This window comes from Ranitomeya imitator, chromosome 1, assembly GCF_032444005.1.
Source record: "Ranitomeya imitator isolate aRanImi1 chromosome 1, aRanImi1.pri, whole genome shotgun sequence".
Taxonomy (NCBI): Eukaryota; Metazoa; Chordata; class Amphibia; order Anura; family Dendrobatidae; genus Ranitomeya; species Ranitomeya imitator.
In genome coordinates, this window is record NC_091282.1 from 75872648 (window position 1) to 75889235 (window position 16588).

The 16588-nt window shown below is 50.7% G+C and overlaps 7 non-coding genes and 2 pseudogenes across 7 annotated transcripts; all 9 read right to left on the reverse strand.

Annotated features, from left to right (window-relative positions):
• Positions 1 to 3185: 3185 nt before the first annotated feature.
• Positions 3186 to 3365, reverse strand: LOC138660423 (U1 spliceosomal RNA; annotated as a pseudogene).
• Positions 3366 to 9305: 5940 nt separating this feature from the next.
• Positions 9306 to 9469, reverse strand: LOC138660329 (U1 spliceosomal RNA). The gene has a single exon (XR_011317786.1). It is a non-coding gene; the product is annotated as a U1 spliceosomal RNA (small nuclear RNA).
• Positions 9470 to 10281: 812 nt separating this feature from the next.
• On the reverse strand, positions 10282 to 10445 carry LOC138660330 (U1 spliceosomal RNA). The gene has a single exon (XR_011317787.1). It is a non-coding gene; the product is annotated as a U1 spliceosomal RNA (small nuclear RNA).
• Positions 10446 to 11257: 812 nt separating this feature from the next.
• LOC138660381 (U1 spliceosomal RNA) lies at positions 11258 to 11421 on the reverse strand. The gene has a single exon (XR_011317831.1). It is a non-coding gene; the product is annotated as a U1 spliceosomal RNA (small nuclear RNA).
• Positions 11422 to 12233: 812 nt separating this feature from the next.
• On the reverse strand, positions 12234 to 12397 carry LOC138660030 (U1 spliceosomal RNA). Its single transcript, XR_011317529.1, has one exon. It is a non-coding gene; the product is annotated as a U1 spliceosomal RNA (small nuclear RNA).
• Positions 12398 to 13209: 812 nt separating this feature from the next.
• On the reverse strand, positions 13210 to 13373 carry LOC138660031 (U1 spliceosomal RNA). The gene has a single exon (XR_011317530.1). It is a non-coding gene; the product is annotated as a U1 spliceosomal RNA (small nuclear RNA).
• An 813-nt stretch (positions 13374 to 14186) lies between these two features.
• Positions 14187 to 14350, reverse strand: LOC138660032 (U1 spliceosomal RNA). Its single transcript, XR_011317531.1, has one exon. It is a non-coding gene; the product is annotated as a U1 spliceosomal RNA (small nuclear RNA).
• Positions 14351 to 15163: 813 nt separating this feature from the next.
• LOC138660033 (U1 spliceosomal RNA) lies at positions 15164 to 15327 on the reverse strand. Its single transcript, XR_011317532.1, has one exon. It is a non-coding gene; the product is annotated as a U1 spliceosomal RNA (small nuclear RNA).
• An 813-nt stretch (positions 15328 to 16140) lies between these two features.
• On the reverse strand, positions 16141 to 16320 carry LOC138660409 (U1 spliceosomal RNA; annotated as a pseudogene).
• Positions 16321 to 16588: the final 268 nt, after the last annotated feature.

The following is a 16588-nucleotide window of genomic DNA, read 5'->3' on the forward strand; positions in this document are numbered from 1 at the left end:
CTCTAAACTGCATGCTCGCAAACGCCAGAAGCCTGACAAACAAGATGGAAGAACTAGAAGCAGAAATATCTACAGGTAACTTTGACATAGTGGGAATAACCGAGACATGGTTAGATGAAAGCTATGACTGGGCAGTTAACTTACAGGGTTACAGTCTGTTTAGAAAGGATCGTAAAAATCGGAGAGGAGGAGGGGTTTGTCTCTATGTAAAATCTTGTCTAAAGTCCACTTTAAGGGAGGATATTAGCGAAGGGAATGAGGATGTCGAGTCCATATGGGTTGAAATTCATGGAGGGAAAAATGGTAACAAAATTCTCATTGGGGTCTGTTACAAACCCCCAAATATAACAGAAAGCATGGAAAGTCTACTTCTAAAGCAGATAGATGAAGCTGCAACCCATAATGAGGTCCTGGTTATGGGGGACTTTAACTACCCGGATATTAACTGGGAAACAGAAACCTGTGAAACCCATAAAGGCAACAGGTTTTTGCTAATAACCAAGAAAAATTATCTTTCACAATTGGTGCAGAATCCAACCAGAGGAGCAGCACTTTTAGACCTAATACTATCTAATAGACCTGACAGAATAACAAATCTGCAGGTGGTTGGGCATTTAGGAAATAGCGACCACAATATTGTGCAGTTTCACCTGTCTTTCACTAGGGGGACTTGTCAGGGAGTCACAAAAACATTGAACTTTAGGAAGGCAAAGTTTGAACAGCTTAGAGATGCCCTTAATCTGGTAGACTGGGACAATATCCTCAGAAATGAGAATACAGATAATAAATGGGAAATGTTTAAGAACATCCTAAATAGGCAGTGTAAGCGGTTTATACCTTGTGGGAATAAAAGGACTAGAAATAGGAAAAACCCAATGTGGCTAAACAAAGAAGTAAGACAGGCAATTAACAGTAAAAAGAAAGCATTTGCACTACTAAAGCAGGATGGCACCATTGAAGCTCTAAAAAACTATAGGGAGAAAAATACTTTATCTAAAAAACTAATTAAAGCTGCCAAAAAGGAAACAGAGAAGCACATTGCTAAGGAGAGTAAAACTAATCCCAAACTGTTCTTCAACTATATCAATAGTAAAAGAATAAAAACTGAAAATGTAGGCCCCTTAAAAAATAGTGAGGAAAGAATGGTTGTAGATGACGAGGAAAAAGCTAACATATTAAACACCTTCTTCTCCACGGTATTCACGGTGGAAAATGAAATGCTAGGTGAAATCCCAAGAAACAATGAAAACCCTATATTAAGGGTCACCAATCTAACCCAAGAAGAGGTGCGAAACCGGCTAAATAAGATTAAAATAGATAAATCTCCGGGTCCGGATGGCATACACCCACGAGTACTAAGAGAACTAAGTAATGTAATAGATAAACCATTATTTCTTATTTTTAGTGACTCTATAGCGACAGGGTCTGTTCCGCAGGACTGGCGCATAGCAAATGTGGTGCCAATATTCAAAAAGGGCTCTAAAAGTGAACCTGGAAATTATAGGCCAGTAAGTCTAACCTCTATTGTTGGTAAAATATTTGAAGGGTTTCTGAGGGATGTTATTCTGGATTATCTCAATGAGAATAACTGTTTAACTCCATATCAGCATGGGTTTATGAGAAATCGCTCCTGTCAAACCAATCTAATCAGTTTTTATGAAGAGGTAAGCTATAGACTGGACCACGGTGAGTCATTGGACGTGGTATATCTCGATTTTTCCAAAGCGTTTGACACCGTGCCGCACAAGAGGTTGGTACACAAAATGAGAATGCTTGGTCTGGGGGAAAATGTGTGTAAATGGGTTAGTAACTGGCTTAGTGATAGAAAGCAGAGGGTGGTTATAAATGGTATAGTCTCTAACTGGGTCGCTGTGACCAGTGGGGTACCGCAGGGGTCAGTATTGGGACCTGTTCTCTTCAACATATTCATTAATGATCTGGTAGAAGGTTTACACAGTAAAATATCGATATTTGCAGATGATACAAAACTATGTAAAGCAGTTAATACAATAGAAGATAGTATTCTGCTACAGATGGATCTGGATAAGTTGGAAACTTGGGCTGAAAGGTGGCAGATGAGGTTTAACAATGATAAATGTAAGGTTATACACATGGGAAGAAGGAATCAATGTCACCATTACACACTGAATGGGAAACCACTGGGTAAATCTGACAGGGAGAAGGACTTGGGGATCCTAGTTAATGATAAACTTACCTGGAGCAGCCAGTGCCAGGCAGCAGCTGCCAAGGCAAACAGGATCATGGGGTGCATTAAAAGAGGTCTGGATACACATGATGAGAGCATTATACTGCCTCTGTACAAATCCCTAGTTAGACCGCACATGGAGTACTGTGTCCAGTTTTGGGCACCGGTGCTCAGGAAGGATATAATGGAACTAGAGAGAGTACAAAGGAGGGCAACAAAATTAATAAAGGGGATGGGAGAACTACAATACCCAGATAGATTAGCGAAATTAGGATTATTTAGTCTAGAAAAAAGACGACTGAGGGGCGATCTAATAACCATGTATAAGTATATAAGGGGACAATACAAATATCTCGCTGAGGATCTGTTTATACCAAGGAAGGTGACGGGCACAAGGGGGCATTCTTTGCGTCTGGAGGAGAGAAGGTTTTTCCACCAACATAGAAGAGGATTCTTTACTGTTAGGGCAGTGAGAATCTGGAATTGCTTGCCTGAGGAGGTGGTGATGGCGAACTCAGTCGAGGGGTTCAAGAGAGGCCTGGATGTCTTCCTGGAGCAGAACAATATTGTATCATACAATTATTAGGTTCTGTAGAAGGACGTAGATCTGGGTATTTATTATGATGGAATATAGGCTGAACTGGATGGACAAATGTCTTTTTTCGGCCTTACTAACTATGTTACTATGTTACTATGTTACTATGTCGTCACCAAGTCAACGAGATGCAAGCGACTTGCTCAATCCCCACCAGCCGGGGGTGGGGGGGTCAAAAAGGGCCAAAGTGTCGAGCAAAGGCAACAACCTCAAACCAACCAAGAAACAATAAACAAAGCATAGCAGCGACACAGGGAAGGTGGCATCCTTCCCCCACAAGGGGGAGCCAAAGGCCACGTCTGCCCGCTGCTTGGAGCTTTTCTCCAAAGCATCGCTTCGGCTCAGCAGAGCATCTTTTGTGTTCTGTCTTTGACCATAGGCAATCAGGGGAAAGCGCGAACGCAGTCCCCCACTACCACAAATTATGCAGTCGAGTTTCCCGCATTTGGGGAAATCGCAGGGGTCAGCGCACCCGGAGTGCAATGGATGAGCCTCACCCTGGGAGAACCTTTTTCCTCAGATTGGAACTCTCATTAACGCATGCATCATCTGCTCGTTCAATTAACAAGTTTCCTGATCATCATATGGAAAAATCTCCCATAAACAAAAAAAACAATCCCGATCACCAAAAAATAATCAAAATCCTACCTACAGTAATCATTCCACTGTGAGTACTTCCAAAGTGTTTCTGCTGTTGTTTCACCGAGTCTTTTCTTATCTAATAGATAAACATAAAACAACCTGGCAAGAAAAATGTTCTTACAGTCCATTGGAGAGAGACACACCTTTTTAAAAATAACCAGGTTCCGTGAATCCCACAAAACTTCCTTATATATGGCAAAAATAATCCAACTCATCCGTCTCCTTTCCAAGTGATTGAAATCTTGACCTGTTAATATCCTTCTAAAATCAAAGCAATGGAACCCAACAAGAGCAATAAAAAAACGGGATAAAAGGGTAAAAACTTTTTTTGCAAAAGGACAGTCCCAAAAAATGTGCTGAATTGTCTCTGGATCCTTACATCCCTCCCTTGGACAAAATTCTTGAACCCGTATCCCTCTTCTATTCAAAAAAGCTCGTGTTGGCAAACATCCTTGTAATGCCATCCAAGTTACGTCCTTTTGCCGATTGCTGATTCCTATAACAAAAAACAGCTTCCAGACTTGCCTTGATTGCGCAGTATTGCAGGATGGCACATCACATAAAAATTCTCTCTCCTTTAATCTCTTAACAATCTCTCTTTTATCAGGTCTATCTGTGGGGCTTAAACCAATTTGATCATAGAAGGACTTAAGTACTACATAAAAAGACGGAACCACAAACGCGACCGGCTTCCTCAAATCCTTCTCACACCAGCTCCATTTCTGAAACAGCCATCCTGCCAAAAACCTGCACATGTCTGCAGCCTTACTTTTACTCTGGGAAAGTCTATAAATATTCAACAAATAGTGCATCTTTAAAAACCTTTCCATATTTGGAAAGCCACAGCCCCCCATTTCCACAGAAAGCATCACTTTTTCTCTCCTTAATTTTTCCATCTTTGACCCCCAAAAAAAGGTAAACAGTTTCCTTGTAACTCTCTTAGTCCATAAACTCGCAGGCGGAAATATCAGAGCAGTATATAGCAGTAATGGAAGGATCACTGACTTCACGATAAGTACCTTCCCTCTCAGAGACAAGTTCCTTAATTTCCAATAATTCAGTTTCTGTTCTGTTTTATTTTCCAGGATCCTCAGACTCTTCTTCCCTTTAAGATCCTTTTCAAAGATAACACCGAGGACCTCTATCTCTTCTTTTCTTTCTACTCCCACCACACTAACATCCACCTGCCTTCCAAAGTTGCAAAACTGACACTTACTCCAATTTACAGCCATTCCAGCCACACAACAAAAAATTCTTACATGAAGATTTATCCTATTAAGCTCAGCTTGCGAACCACAAATAAAAGCAATGTCATCCATGTAACTTAATGATTTCACAGGACCCCCCATTCCTCCAGGGACAAAGGCACCATCCACACACTTATCGACTTGCACACTTTTTAAAAGAGCTTCTACTACGCAAATAAAAAGAATAGGAGACAAAGGGCACCCTTGCCTAACGCCAGATAGAATATTAAAACTAGAACTCACGTGACCATTAATTAAGAGCTGACTACTAACTCCACAATAAAAAGACTTAATAATGTTCAATAATTTAGTGGGGATCCCAAGGTGTCTAAGTGCAGCAAACAAAAATCTATGTGAAACTTTATCAAAAGCTTTTTCCAGGTCAACTGACTGTACAAGAAGGGGGTTCTTATTAAAATTAGCGTAATAAATTAAGTCCCTTAAAAGCAACAAGTTGTCCGATATTCTCCTACCTGGCACTGCACATGCTTGGTATTCACCCACCATGTCCATTATTACTTCACTCAATCTACTTGCCACAATTTTGGAAATAATCTTGTAATCACAATTGAGCAAAGTTATTGGTCTCCAGTTTTTAATTTCTCTCACATCACCCTTCTTATGTATCAAAGTGGCGATCCCTCTACGCATAGAGTCAGACAGAACCGCATGAGTAAAAACATATTCCACCACCCGATAAAATTCCACACCTAAAATGTCCCAAAATACTACATAAAATTCCACAGGAAGGCCATCACAGCCAGGTGTCTTCCCTTTCGCCAGTCCATCCACAGCACGCCTCACTTCATCCTTTTTGAGCCCATCACTTAGAAAAGACACCTTTTCTTCAGGAATATTATCAGTCAAAATATTACAATAATCATTGATTTCTGCATCACTGGCTCTGCTGTCATTCGAAAAAAGGGTTTTATAAAAAGAATGAATACCATTAATCATTTCCTCCCCAGACTTCTCACCTGCAGGAGTAAAAACAGACTTAAAAACCCCTTTAGGCTTAAAACATTTCTTAAAAAAATATCTTGTACATTGCTCATCTTCTTCCATGTGCTGTATTTTTGCTTTAAAGACAATAGATTTCCCTTTTTCAATTAGTGTTTTTTTAAAATCCTCCTTCAAATCAGCAATCTCATTATCCACCTCCATCCCAGCTCTTTTAAACTTATAAAGCGCTTCCATCTTAGAAATTATTGCTTCCTCTTGATCTCTTTTGGCTTTTGCTCTTTTAAAACACACCCCTTTAAAATAATATGCAAATTTCTCCTTTGCCCAATCCCACCATTCCAGCAGATTTTTAAAACGGTGCTGTTCAGACACACAGAATGTAAACACGTTTTTAAAACCACTTCTCACCTCCTCTTCTTCCAGCAGGCTTACATTTAGCTTCCAGAGCCCCTTGCCAAAAGCAAGGGACTCAACAATACACAGATCCACCATTACCATCTTATGATCAGAAAAAGTGTTTGTCACATGATTACATTTGGTAACTTTGATCCCTTCAGACACAAACACATAATCGATCCGGGAACTACAACGCCCACTGTCCGCCACAAATGTAAACTTGTTTTCATTCGGCCGAACCATCAAACCCACATCCGTGTAGCGTAAATCCTGCACCACTTGATTCAACATATTGGAAGTCACATCCGTCCTGAATTCCGCAGAGCTCTTACGATCATTTGCAGATCTAATGCAATTAAAATCACCTGCTATTATAGAAAAATCTCTACCTGGCAGAAACCACTTTACCGACTCCAAAAAGGACACCCGTGCTTTCTTGTCCGCAGGGGCATAAATATTAAAAACCCTTACCCGGTGACCTAAGAAATCTAATAACAAAAACAAACATCTTCCAGGTATGATAATTTTAAACTGTAATACTTTTAAATTATTATTTTTCAATAGTATGCCAACCCCCTCATTTTTATTGTCTGTACAAGGAGACCAAAAAGACTGCCCCCTGCTCCATTCACTTGCATGCGGTGAGGCTTTTATTGCACATTCTTGTAGACATATAATGTCAGCATTCACCCTCTCCATATAATCTAATATACCTGCTCTCCTGATAGAAGAACTGATCCCTCGCACATTCAGGGAAGCAACACATAAACTCATCATGGCAAAAAAAATTATTTTCCACCATACATTCTCCATCATGATTCAGAGAAAGGAGTATTCCTACTATCCACCTTTCTACATATATCAGGCGACTCAGGATCCGAGCCCCTGTTAGAAACACCTGGCCTTGGAGAGACAGGATCTCCCTGCCCACCAGACCAACACCCCTCCATTCTACTCTTTTTAGTGAGCGAGGAAGCTATTTCCTCATCCTCTTCCTCATCCTCCCCATCATCATCATCATCATCATCACCATCCTCAAAAACACTTTCATCACTACTACTAGTCCCCCCATCCCTCTGCCCAGGAGTGAGCGTCCGATCTGAATCCTCCTCCTCCTCCTCCTCCTGAAACTCCATTCCTTCCCCATCTCCCTCCCCCACTACAGGGTCCACACATACGCCTGCATTAGCATATGCAAATTCACCACCAAGGCCCTGTCCTTCAGACACAGTCTCCATTGCATTCTTGGCCTCGCCCAGATCAACTATAGGAGAGCTCTGAAAATCTTTTCCCCCTTCCTGGCCCCGCCCTCCATCCTCCATCTTAGATCCAGCATGGCTCACTTTACTTCCACCATTTTGTTTCTGACTTCTTTGCTCTTTAGCTGCATTTGAAACTATCACACCAGCACGATGCTCAGGTTTGCCTTTTCCACCAAACTCACTTTTCTCATTCTTAGCGCTTTCATGCTCACCACTCTTACCATCACTCTTATTTCCCCAGTGACCACTAGTTGCCTCCGCATAGGACTTAGGAATCTGAGTCCACAATCTACATTTCCTGGCAAAGTGACCTTCCAACCCACACAAATCACACACCTTTGCCTCAGGGCAACTATCCACCATGTGGCCGGGCTTCCCACAATTCTTACAAACAATTCCTTGCACCGGGCATTCTTTCTGCACATGTCCGTACATATGACACTTTCTACAATATTCAATTTGTCCAGTGTAGAAACAAAAACCCCTCTCCCCCCCAATTGAAAATTGTGCAGGAATGCTCAGAGCCCCCCCAATGGCTGTTGCATCAGGAATTAATTTCACCAAGTATCTTCTTTTGCCATTATAATAGTTATGCCTATTTTTCATCTTCCCCAGGAATTTGACTTCATAACAGTATCTTCTCAAAAAATGGGTTACGGTATCATCTGGAACCTTGGGATTATACATATGTACCACAACATACTTGTAAGTCTGTTGAAAAAGGGGCTCCACAACAATAAACTCCAGGCATTCCACTTCTTTCTTCTCCTTCATCCGCACCAGCTCCATGTAGACTTTCTGACATATACCCAAGGAAACAAACGTGATATCATAAATTCCCTGCTTTTGAAAATCCTGCAGTGCCAATACATCTGTTACCTTAAGGCTTCTTATGTTCTTCAAGACATCCATGCAAATTTGGTCCAGGCCAATTTCTTCCTCATGTCCAGACAGGACTTGTAGACGGACAGAGTCCTCTAATCCACGTGCCTTCTCCACCATTTTCGTAGCAGATAAACACAGTCGCCACTCTATCGCACACCAGGGCCCCACAAGGGGAACCCCGATCGCAACCGCCAACCAACAAGAAACAGAAGTAGTCTCCCACCACTGCTGCCCGTCAGAAGGCTGAGAAGCAATACTCACCCAGAGAGAATGGTATCTCCCCTGCCAGGTAAGTATGAGTTGGGGCCCGCCGGCCCGACGAGCGCCCCTCCGACGCAGCTCCCCAACATCGCGGAGTCTCGTGCCCGAAAGGGAGGGGGTGGGGGGTGGCGTTCGGCACAGACCGCACGGAGGCTCCTCGAGTGGGAGGCGCCGGTCGCTCCCGACGCGGCTGACGCCCACTCCGACCCCCACAGGGCAGGCCGAGCTCAAGTCAAAAGCCGCCCAAGATGCACAGCAGCAGCCTGAGTCATTTGCATATAGGAGCCTCGGCTCCGCCCCAGCCTCGCGTCACGTTGCTGCGCTGGCCTGAGAACATGCTGTAGACAGCTCGAGCTCCAGCTGCCGGCACCCTCTCATGACTCACTCATCTCCGCTCAAGAGGATGCACGCTGGAGGAGGCTCAAGGGCAGGAGGACCAAACCGCAGATAGCTGCGCACCAGCGGCCCACTCACAGCTCCAGCTCCAGCCCCAAGGCTGTGAGATGGGGATGCTGCAGGTGCCCTCCCGCGAGCATGCCCGCCTGCACCTGCAGACAAGCAGAGCAAGCCATGTCGTCACCAAGTCAACGAGATGCAAGCGACTTGCTCAATCCCCACCAGCCGGGGGTGGGGGGGTCAAAAAGGGCCAAAGTGTCGAGCAAAGGCAACAACCTCAAACCAACCAAGAAACAATAAACAAAGCATAGCAGCGACACAGGGAAGGTGGCATCCTTCCCCCACAAGGGGGAGCCAAAGGCCACGTCTGCCCGCTGCTTGGAGCTTTTCTCCAAAGCATCGCTTCGGCTCAGCAGAGCATCTTTTGTGTTCTGTCTTTGACCATAGGAAATCAGGGGAAAGCGCGAACGCAGTCCCCCACTACCACAAATTATGCAGTCGAGTTTCCCGCATTTGGGGAAATCGCAGGGGTCAGCGCACCCGGAGTGCAATGGATGAGCCTCACCCTGGGAGAACCACCTTAGTGATCATGGTATCTCCCCTGCCAGGTAAGTATGAGTTGGGGCCCGCCGGCCCGACGAGCGCCCCTCCGACGCAGCTCCCCAACATCGCGGAGTCTCGTGCCCGAAAGGGAGGGGGTGGGGGGTGGCGTTCGGCACAGACCGCACGGAGGCTCCTCGAGTGGGAGGCGCCGGTCGCTCCCGACGCGGCTGACGCCCACTCCGACCCCCACAGGGCAGGCCGAGCTCAAGTCAAAAGCCGCCCAAGATGCACAGCAGCAGCCTGAGTCATTTGCATATAGGAGCCTCGGCTCCGCCCCAGCCTCGCGTCACGTTGCTGCGCTGGCCTGAGAACATGCTGTAGACAGCTCGAGCTCCAGCTGCCGGCACCCTCTCATGACTCACTCATCTCCGCTCAAGAGGATGCACGCTGGAGGAGGCTCAAGGGCAGGAGGACCAAACCGCAGATAGCTGCGCACCAGCGGCCCACTCACAGCTCCAGCTCCAGCCCCAAGGCTGTGAGATGGGGATGCTGCAGGTGCCCTCCCGCGAGCATGCCCGCCTGCACCTGCAGACAAGCAGAGCAAGCCATGTCGTCACCAAGTCAACGAGATGCAAGCGACTTGCTCAATCCCCACCAGCCGGGGGTGGGGGGGTCAAAAAGGGCCAAAGTGTCGAGCAAAGGCAACAACCTCAAACCAACCAAGAAACAATAAACAAAGCATAGCAGCGACACAGGGAAGGTGGCATCCTTCCCCCACAAGGGGGAGCCAAAGGCCACGTCTGCCCGCTGCTTGGAGCTTTTCTCCAAAGCATCGCTTCGGCTCAGCAGAGCATCTTTTGTGTTCTGTCTTTGACCATAGGAAATCAGGGGAAAGCGCGAACGCAGTCCCCCACTACCACAAATTATGCAGTCGAGTTTCCCGCATTTGGGGAAATCGCAGGGGTCAGCGCACCCGGAGTGCAATGGATGAGCCTCACCCTGGGAGAACCACCTTAGTGATCATGGTATCTCCCCTGCCAGGTAAGTATGAGTTGGGGCCCGCCGGCCCGACGAGCGCCCCTCCGACGCAGCTCCCCAACATCGCGGAGTCTCGTGCCCGAAAGGGAGGGGGTGGGGGGTGGCGTTCGGCACAGACCGCACGGAGGCTCCTCGAGTGGGAGGCGCCGGTCGCCCCCGACGCGGCTGACGCCCACTCCGACCCCCACAGGGCAGGCCGAGCTCAAGTCAAAAGCCGCCCAAGATGCACAGCAGCAGCCTGAGTCATTTGCATATAGGAGCCTCGGCTCCGCCCCAGCCTCGCGTCACGTTGCTGCGCTGGCCTGAGAACATGCTGTAGACAGCTCGAGCTCCAGCTGCCGGCACCCTCTCATGACTCACTCATCTCCGCTCAAGAGGATGCACGCTGGAGGAGGCTCAAGGGCAGGAGGACCAAACCGCAGATAGCTGCGCACCAGCGGCCCACTCACAGCTCCAGCTCCAGCCCCAAGGCTGTGAGATGGGGATGCTGCAGGTGCCCTCCCGCGAGCATGCCCGCCTGCACCTGCAGACAAGCAGAGCAAGCCATGTCGTCACCAAGTCAACGAGATGCAAGCGACTTGCTCAATCCCCACCAGCCGGGGGTGGGGGGGTCAAAAAGGGCCAAAGTGTCGAGCAAAGGCAACAACCTCAAACCAACCAAGAAACAATAAACAAAGCATAGCAGCGACACAGGGAAGGTGGCATCCTTCCCCCACAAGGGGGAGCCAAAGGCCACGTCTGCCCGCTGCTTGGAGCTTTTCTCCAAAGCATCGCTTCGGCTCAGCAGAGCATCTTTTGTGTTCTGTCTTTGACCATAGGAAATCAGGGGAAAGCGCGAACGCAGTCCCCCACTACCACAAATTATGCAGTCGAGTTTCCCGCATTTGGGGAAATCGCAGGGGTCAGCACACCCGGAGTGCAATGGATGAGCCTCACCATGGGAGAACCACCTTAGTGATCATGGTATCTCCCCTGCCAGGTAAGTATGAGTTGGGGCCCGCCGGCCCGACGAGCGCCCCTCCGACGCAGCTCCCCAACATCGCGGAGTCTCGTGCCCGAAAGGGAGGGGGTGGGGGGTGGCGTTCGGCACAGACCGCACGGAGGCTCCTCGAGTGGGAGGCGCCGGTCGCCCCCGACGCGGCTGACGCCCACTCCGACCCCCACAGGGCAGGCCGAGCTCAAGTCAAAAGCCGCCCAAGATGCACAGCAGCAGCCTGAGTCATTTGCATATAGGAGCCTCGGCTCCGCCCCAGCCTCGCGTCACGTTGCTGCGCTGGCCTGAGAACATGCTGTAGACAGCTCGAGCTCCAGCTGCCGGCACCCTCTCATGACTCACTCATCTCCGCTCAAGAGGATGCACGCTGGAGGAGGCTCAAGGGCAGGAGGACCAAACCGCAGATAGCTGCGCACCAGCGGCCCACTCACAGCTCCAGCTCCAGCCCCAAGGCTGTGAGATGGGGATGCTGCAGGTGCCCTCCCGCGAGCATGCCCGCCTGCACCTGCAGACAAGCAGAGCAAGCCATGTCGTCACCAAGTCAACGAGATGCAAGCGACTTGCTCAATCCCCACCAGCCGGGGGTGGGGGGGTCAAAAAGGGCCAAAGTGTCGAGCAAAGGCAACAACCTCAAACCAACCAAGAAACAATAAACAAAGCATAGCAGCGACACAGGGAAGGTGGCATCCTTCCCCCACAAGGGGGAGCCAAAGGCCACGTTTGCCCGCTGCTTGGAGCTTTTCTCCAAAGCATCGCTTCGGCTCAGCAGAGCATCTTTTGTGTTCTGTCTTTGACCATAGGAAATCAGGGGAAAGCGCGAACGCAGTCCCCCACTACCACAAATTATGCAGTCGAGTTTCCCGCATTTGGGGAAATCGCAGGGGTCAGCACACCCGGAGTGCAATGGATGAGCCTCACCCTGGGAGAACCACCTTAGTGATCATGGTATCTCCCCTGCCAGGTAAGTATGAGTTGGGGCCCGCCGGCCCGACGAGCGCCCCTCCGACGCAGCTCCCCAACATCGCGGAGTCTCGTGCCCGAAAGGGAGGGGGTGGGGGGTGGCGTTCGGCACAGACCGCACGGAGGCTCCTCGAGTGGGAGGCGCCGGTCGCTCCCGACGCGGCTGACGCCCACTCCGACCCCCACAGGGCAGGCCGAGCTCAAGTCAAAAGCCGCCCAAGATGCACAGCAGCAGCCTGAGTCATTTGCATATAGGAGCCTCGGCTCCGCCCCAGCCTCGCGTCACGTTGCTGCGCTGGCCTGAGAACATGCTGTAGACAGCTCGAGCTCCAGCTGCCGGCACCCTCTCATGACTCACTCATCTCCGCTCAAGAGGATGCACGCTGGAGGAGGCTCAAGGGCAGGAGGACCAAACCGCAGATAGCTGCGCACCAGCGGCCCACTCACAGCTCCAGCTCCAGCCCCAAGGCTGTGAGATGGGGATGCTGCAGGTGCCCTCCCGCGAGCATGCCCGCCTGCACCTGCAGACAAGCAGAGCAAGCCATGTCGTCACCAAGTCAACGAGATGCAAGCGACTTGCTCAATCCCCACCAGCCGGGGGTGGGGGGGTCAAAAAGGGCCAAAGTGTCGAGCAAAGGCAACAACCTCAAACCAACCAAGAAACAATAAACAAAGCATAGCAGCGACACAGGGAAGGTGGCATCCTTCCCCCACAAGGGGGAGCCAAAGGCCACGTCTGCCCGCTGCTTGGAGCTTTTCTCCAAAGCATCGCTTCGGCTCAGCAGAGCATCTTTTGTGTTCTGTCTTTGACCATAGGAAATCAGGGGAAAGCGCGAACGCAGTCCCCCACTACCACAAATTATGCAGTCGAGTTTCCCGCATTTGGGGAAATCGCAGGGGTCAGCACACCCGGAGTGCAATGGATGAGCCTCACCCTGGGAGAACCACCTTAGTGATCATGGTATCTCCCCTGCCAGGTAAGTATGAGTTGGGGCCCGCCGGCCCGATGAGCGCCCCTCCGACGCAGCTCCCCAACATCGCGGAGTCTCGTGCCCGAAAGGGAGGGGGGTGGGGGGTGGCGTTCGGCACAGACCGCACGGAGGCTCCTCGAGTGGGAGGCGCCGGTCGCTCCCGACGCGGCTGACGCCCACTCCGACCCCCACAGGGCAGGCCGAGCTCAAGTCAAAAGCCGCCCAAGATGCACAGCAGCAGCCTGAGTCATTTGCATATAGGAGCCTCGGCTCCGCCCCAGCCTCGCGTCACGTTGCTGCGCTGGCCTGAGAACATGCTGTAGACAGCTCGAGCTCCAGCTGCCGGCACCCTCTCATGACTCACTCATCTCCGCTCAAGAGGATGCACGCTGGAGGAGGCTCAAGGGCAGGAGGACCAAACCGCAGATAGCTGCGCACCAGCGGCCCACTCACAGCTCCAGCTCCAGCCCCAAGGCTGTGAGATGGGGATGCTGCAGGTGCCCTCCCGCGAGCATGCCCGCCTGCACCTGCAGACAAGCAGAGCAAGCCATGTCGTCACCAAGTCAACGAGATGCAAGCGACTTGCTCAATCCCCACCAGCCGGGGGTGGGGGGGTCAAAAAGGGCCAAAGTGTCGAGCAAAGGCAACAACCTCAAACCAACCAAGAAACAATAAACAAAGCATAGCAGCGACACAGGGAAGGTGGCATCCTTCCCCCACAAGGGGGAGCCAAAGGCCACGTCTGCCCGCTGCTTGGAGCTTTTCTCCAAAGCATCGCTTCGGCTCAGCAGAGCATCTTTTGTGTTCTGTCTTTGACCATAGGAAATCAGGGGAAAGCGCGAACGCAGTCCCCCACTACCACAAATTATGCAGTCGAGTTTCCCGCATTTGGGGAAATCGCAGGGGTCAGCACACCCGGAGTGCAATGGATGAGCCTCACCCTGGGAGAACCACCTTAGTGATCATGGTATCTCCCCTGCCAGGTAAGTATGAGTTGGGGCCCGCCGGCCCGACGAGCGCCCCTCCGACGCAGCTCCCCAACATCGCGGAGTCTCGTGCCCGAAAGGGAGGGGGTGGGGGGTGGCGTTCGGCACAGACCGCACGGAGGCTCCTCGAGTGGGAGGCGCCGGTCGCTCCCGACGCGGCTGACGCCCACTCCGACCCCCCACAGGGCAGGCCGAGCTCAAGTCAAAAGCCGCCCAAGATGCACAGCAGCAGCCTGAGTCATTTGCATATAGGAGCCTCGGCTCCGCCCCAGCCTCGCGTCACGTTGCTGCGCTGGCCTGAGAACATGCTGTAGACAGCTCGAGCTCCAGCTGCCGGCACCCTCTCATGACTCACTCATCTCCGCTCAAGAGGATGCACGCTGGAGGAGGCTCAAGGGCAGGAGGACCAAACCGCAGATAGCTGCGCACCAGCGGCCCACTCACAGCTCCAGCTCCAGCCCCAAGGCTGTGAGATGGGGATGCTGCAGGTGCCCTCCCGCGAGCATGCCCGCCTGCACCTGCAGACAAGCAGAGCAAGCCATGTCGTCACCAAGTCAACGAGATGCAAGCGACTTGCTCAATCCCCACCAGCCGGGGGTGGGGGGGTCAAAAAGGGCCAAAGTGTCGAGCAAAGGCAACAACCTCAAACCAACCAAGAAACAATAAACAAAGCATAGCAGCGACACAGGGAAGGTGGCATCCTTCCCCCACAAGGGGGAGCCAAAGGCCACGTCTGCCCGCTGCTTGGAGCTTTTCTCCAAAGCATCGCTTCGGCTCAGCAGAGCATCTTTTGTGTTCTGTCTTTGACCATAGGAAATCAGGGGAAAGCGCGAACGCAGTCCCCCACTACCACAAATTATGCAGTCGAGTTTCCCGCATTTGGGGAAATCGCAGGGGTCAGCACACCCGGAGTGCAATGGATGAGCCTCACCCTGGGAGAACCACCTTAGTGATCATGGTATCTCCCCTGCCAGGTAAGTATGAGTTGGGGCCCGCCGGCCCGACGAGCGCCCCTCCGACGCAGCTCCCCAACATCGCGGAGTCTCGTGCCCGAAAGGGAGGGGGTGGGGGGTGGCGTTCGGCACAGACCGCACGGAGGCTCCTCGAGTGGGAGGCGCCGGTCGCTCCCGACGCGGCTGACGCCCACTCCGACCCCCCACAGGGCAGGCCGAGCTCAAGTCAAAAGCCGCCCAAGATGCACAGCAGCAGCCTGAGTCATTTGCATATAGGAGCCTCGGCTCCGCCCCAGCCTCGCGTCACGTTGCTGCGCTGGCCTGAGAACATGCTGTAGACAGCTCGAGCTCCAGCTGCCGGCACCCTCTCATGACTCACTCATCTCCGCTCAAGAGGATGCACGCTGGAGGAGGCTCAAGGGCAGGAGGACCAAACCGCAGATAGCTGCGCACCAGCGGCCCACTCACAGCTCCAGCTCCAGCCCCAAGGCTGTGAGATGGGGATGCTGCAGGTGCCCTCCCGCGAGCATGCCCGCCTGCACCTGCAGACAAGCAGAGCAAGCCATGTCGTCACCAAGTCAACGAGATGCAAGCGACTTGCTCAATCCCCACCAGCCGGGGGTGGGGGGGTCAAAAAGGGCCAAAGTGTCGAGCAAAGGCAACAACCTCAAACCAACCAAGAAACAATAAACAAAGCATAGCAGCGACACAGGGAAGGTGGCATCCTTCCCCCACAAGGGGGAGCCAAAGGCCACGTCTGCCCGCTGCTTGGAGCTTTTCTCCAAAGCATCGCTTCGGCTCAGCAGAGCATCTTTTGTGTTCTGTCTTTGACCATAGGAAATCAGGGGAAAGCGCGAACGCAGTCCCCCACTACCACAAATTATGCAGTCGAGTTTCCCGCATTTGGGGAAATCGCAGGGGTCAGCACACCCGGAGTGCAATGGATGAGCCTCACCCTGGGAGAACCTTTTTCCTCAGATTGGAACTCTCATTAACGCATGCATCATCTGCTCGTTCAATTAACAAGTTTCCTGATCATCATATGGAAAAATCTCCCATAAACAAAAAAAACAATCCCGATCACCAAAAAATAATCAAAATCCTACCTACAGTAATCGTTCCACTGTGAGTACTTCCAAAGTGTTTCTGCTGTTGTTTCACCGAGTCTTTTCTTATCTAATAGATAAACATAAAACAACCTGGCAAGAAAAATGTTCTTACAGTCCATTGGAGAGAGACACACCTTTTTAAAAATAACCAGGTTCCGTGAATCCCACAAAACTTCCTTAT